The following is a 4,499-nucleotide window of genomic DNA, read 5'->3' as shown; positions in this document are numbered from 1 at the left end:
AGAAAACACTTAAAATCATACTATTTTAAACCTAATTAAAATTCAAGAAATACATAATATTTTTATGATTTTTTTGACTATTCACAAAATAGGTATATTAAATAATAGGTGTATGAAAAATGAAGTGAAAATAATTTATTTTGATAGGTTAAATAAATATGTGAAGTTGTGAAGAGAAATGAAAGAAATTAGTGTTAAAAAATAAGTTTTGGCCCTTGGAGGGTTTGAACCCACGCCCTTGAGGTCACCAATCCAAAACAACACCACTGAGCCAACGCGCGCTCAGTGTTAGTGACTTGCCTTCATTTGGTTATGTTTCAAAACAAGTTGTAAATCTTTGAAAAATAAAAGAATCAAAAAGTCTGGGGCGAGGGGGATTCGAACCCCAGACTTTGGGCATGAGGAGACTAAGAGCGCATGTGTGGCCACTAGGGCAAGTTATTCAGTCGTTAATAAAACGCACACCATTCAAAATAAAATAAACTCTCCCCTGAGAATTCAAATTTGCGCGCCACCACCATCTTCATCTTCAACCTCAAGCTCTCCATTTTTGAATTTCTGAACTTACTCGTTTCTCAACCATTTGCAACGATGTAAACACGAAACTTGCTCTAAATTCACTCACGATTCTAAGTATGTAACTAACATGAACTATCATTAACTACATCTAACTAATTTACCAGAAATCGTGAAGAACCCTAAAATTTCAAAATTAAATTAAATGACTATACTGAAAGATAAATGGATGATGATAGAGGGTTTTCAATCCTCTGATGATGCTGAGCAAGATAGAATCGAGCTATTTCACAAAGAGTACTTAAATTAAAGAGAGGGAGTTCAGAAACTTACCTCTGAAAATGGAGATCGTGAGGATGATAGAGAGCAACTGGGCTTGTATGAATGATCCCAAAAGCTTCCTTGTGGCTCAGTGATGCTAACTGAATGCTTGTAATAACCTCAAACCTCCTGAATTGTTCTATGGACCTCCCTCGATTTCAGCTTCAAGTGAACACGGAGGGTGTTGATTCTCGAGTTACAGATGAGCTGCAGCCATCTGGTTAGCTTCACTATGACCTGAGGAGTGTGTCTGGATGATTGGCTTGCCTTGAAACCTTCTGAATCACTCCATGGACCTCCAACTGCAGATGCTCCAAAGTGAGAGCAACAATGGTGTTCCTCCACCTACAGAAGTGATCCAGGTGCTTGGATCACCTCAAATGACCTCCCTTGAGATGTTAGAATGCTCACTTCCCAAAGATAAGCTCTGGTTTGAAGAAATCGATTCTTCTTGCCAAAGAACTTTGAAAAACAATGAACAAGAGAAGAGAAAGAGAAAGCAAGTAATATGGTTGCTTTGGTGTGTTTTTGAATGAGGAATGCATCTGTATTTATAGGCAAAAGGATCAATATAGCTGCAGAGGAGTGAGCTTCCTTAGTGAAGTTGATTTGCTTTCTTAGCCATGAAGGAATTCACAGAATATTCCAAGTGCAATGATGAGCTTTTTGATACCACTCCCTAGCCATCGGTTTTGCTTGATCTTAGGGGACCAAATGGCTGCAGAAATGAGCTCCAATTGGTTGGGAGAAGATTCCTTTGATGAATCATCAATTTGCCATAAATTCAAAAATGCAATCATTACATAATCACATGCCTTTGTTTTTGGGAATCTTCTCTAATCCTTATGCAATGATGGAAATTGATGTATGGTATGGTTTCAGATGCATTAGAGGTCGTGTAGCATCACTTAGTGAAGCAAAATGCACAAAATTGCAAAGTTCCAAATTGTACATGACCTATAATTTTACTTCATGAGGCCAACTTTGAACAAGCATAACTCCTAGCTCAAATTGAATTTGAAGAAGGTTGAACACAATTTGGAAAGCCCTAAACATCTACTTCAAATCATTAGTTTGGAGTTTCTTCAGAATCCTTTGGGAAATTTGTGAAAAATGAGCCTAAAGTTGGAAGAAAACTAGGTTAAAACACTTAGAAAAATTTCTAAGTGTTTATGACCTAAACTTCAAGATTTCCAAAACTTCATAAATGGTTGATCTTTTGAAAAAAGTTCCCTTGTAAGATGTTGTTTTATTTGGCAAGATCTACAACTTTCATGTTGGAAGTTTTTTGAGTTGTGTAGGTGAAATTTTGAGATCTCACCATGCCCTCAAAAACCCTAATTCCCGACTTTTCGCTCTTTGATGAATTTCTTTGAATTTCTTTGGCCAAATGACTTTGACATCCATATATTGATGATATTGATCTTTGAAAGTCATTTTTTGACCAAAAAACCTTAAAAGTCAATGATGATCCTTCACAGTTGACTTTTTCCTGATAAAGTGAATTTTTGGGCTTTTGTGTAGAAACAAGATCTTCTCCCCAAATGGATGATATAAATGGATTATATTGAGGTAGTAGAGACTCTTGAATCATGTCTTGAGTTTTGGATTCATGCCCTGATCAGAAGTCAACTATCTTGGTGAATTAGGTCAAAACCCTAATTTGTCGACCATGTGAAAATAATGACTGTAGACTTTGAATTGAAGTGTGATGTCCAGTAGATCTTGTCATATGAGTTATTTGAAGATGATTGATGTTTTTGAATGGTTCCCTGGGGCTTTTTAGGGTTTCCCAAAAGTGATCCCTGATTTTAGTCCTTGATAGGCTCAAAACCCTAGTCTGGTGACCTGAGTTAACCTGTACTCATATGACTGGATGTCTAATCAGTCATAGATGAGAAAAGTGAAGTTTTTTGAGCCCCATGATTGTATTAGAGACTAATCTTTGTATTGATTGATCCTTTGCCTGAGCTTTCTTGTCTTTGAGCATCCTTGATTAGGTACCAGATGGAGAAATGACTGCTCTGGGTACTTGTCTTGACTTGATGAAAAATCCTGAAGATATGTCATCTCAGGGGGGTCAAAAATTAGGGTATGACAGATGCCCCTATTTAAGTTTCTTTTATCTGGAGGGAGAGAGATTGAGATCTCGATCTCTCCTGCGTAAAAGAGACTTAAATATCAATGAATGCCCGAATTTTGGGCGCTCCTGAGATGTTGTAATTGATAAGATCTTTGCATGATTTGATCCTGTTGTCGCACTTGGCGGGGAATAATGAGACAAACTCCTGCAGAAATACTTGATGCGGATTCTGGTGCATGGATGGCAATGTAGGATGCGCAATCCATCTTCTTTAACTAAGTGCTGATACTTAGAAAAAGGTAAACAACCTTTCCTCGTTTCGGATGTCCATATCTCGAAACTGGTCTCGGTTGCGTTTGGACAATATCTCAGATAAAGAGAAAATCTCCAAAGGTTTGTTTCCTCATCAAACTTCTCATCGGCACTTGGAGACGAGACGCCATTTGATGGTAGTAAAGAAACTTCAAGGGTTTGTTTCCTCATCAAACTTCTTATCAGCGCTTGGAGATAAGATGCCATTTGACGGCTGTAAAGAAACTTCACCATCTTCCTTTTTGACTTGACGTCTTTGAAAGAATGTCATATGGCCTCATGATCTTTTGAGGGGCTAATGACTTCGTTTGAAGGCGGACGAACTGTTTTCGGGGTGAAAACTGCCATTCGTCAACTGATGCCTGGGGAATCAACGAACTGTTTCCCTAAGAGGAAAACTGCCATTCATCGACTCTGTGGGGAGTTAAACATCCCAGAAACAGACAAACTGTTTGAAGAAACTGCCATTTGTCGATCTCTTGAGTATTTAACAGACAAACTGTCTTTTCTTGGGGAAAGGCTGCCATTTGCCAATTGCTAGGGGAGCAAACTGTCTTCTACTGGGAGAGACTGCCATTTGTCGACCCTGTCATGAAAGAAAGTGAGCAAACTGTCTTCTGCTGAAAGAGACTGCCATTTGCTGACTTTGTTGTGATAGAAAGTGAGCAAACTGTCTTCTGCTGAAAGAGACTGCCATTTGCTGACTTTGTTATGATAGAAAGTGAGCAAACTGTCTTCTGCTGAAAAAGACTGCCATTTGCTGACTTTGTTGGGGAATCTGAACTATCTTCTGGACGAAGACTATCATTCACTGACTCCGCTGGGGAATCATTTGTCAATCTGCTGGGAGATTCTGAATTTTCCTTTGACAAGAAGTGGCACCTCTTGACCCTGCTGGGGGAAATACCAAACCTCTAGAGAATTCTAAAATGTGAAGCAGACTATCTTGTCTGAAGAAGACTGTCAAATGTCGCTCTGCAGGAGATTCTCGGCTGAGGAATTCCAAAAGTGAACAAACTATCTCTTTGAGGGAGACTACCATCTGTTGACTTGCTTGGTGAGATCCTTGTGTATGAACTGTTGTTTCGAAGGAAAAAGTTTCTCCGGAACTTGCAGGGGAAACTCGAGTTCATGCCTCAATGACTTAGGCATTCACAGGATCAAAGCCTGATTCGGCTATGCAATTATGATGTAATGTATGCATGAATATTATGACAATGATAAAATGTAAAGTGAATGTGAATAGAATTGTCGCGGATGTAAAATC

Source organism: Vicia villosa, linkage group LG5, assembly GCF_029867415.1.
Source record: "Vicia villosa cultivar HV-30 ecotype Madison, WI linkage group LG5, Vvil1.0, whole genome shotgun sequence".
NCBI classification, from domain to species: domain Eukaryota; kingdom Viridiplantae; phylum Streptophyta; class Magnoliopsida; order Fabales; family Fabaceae; genus Vicia; species Vicia villosa.
This window is presented reverse-complemented; position numbering follows the sequence as displayed.